Below are 396 nucleotides of genomic sequence, written 5' to 3' on the forward strand. Positions count from 1 at the left end.
CCCGCATACATATGTAGGCCTATAGGCAGTAGGCCTAGGCCTAGGCCTATAGGCCAGTTTGTTTTAAATTGCACAAATCAATTGGAACTGTGTGCTACAGTGGCATTCATTCATGACCTTTTGTTATTTTTATTATTTAAAAAAAGTAGGGCTACTTTTTTTCTTTGAAAGAACGCCGTCCAATCCGTCCTCTGTGCATTCTTAAAGACAAGGGGTGAAAGGCCATTGCATTTACATCTAGGCAGCGGCTATAGGCAAAATATCATGCAAGAACATTGCCATGCTTGCTAGAAAATCCCTCTGCCATACGATACCCATACCACCCTCCACCCATATGTTGCATTTTAAAACATCAGACGCCAGACTCCAGAGAATAGATTCAACTATAACCAGGGT

This window comes from Electrona antarctica (assembly GCF_951216825.1).
Source record: "Electrona antarctica genome assembly, chromosome: 2".
Classification (NCBI taxonomy): Eukaryota; Metazoa; Chordata; class Actinopteri; order Myctophiformes; family Myctophidae; genus Electrona; species Electrona antarctica.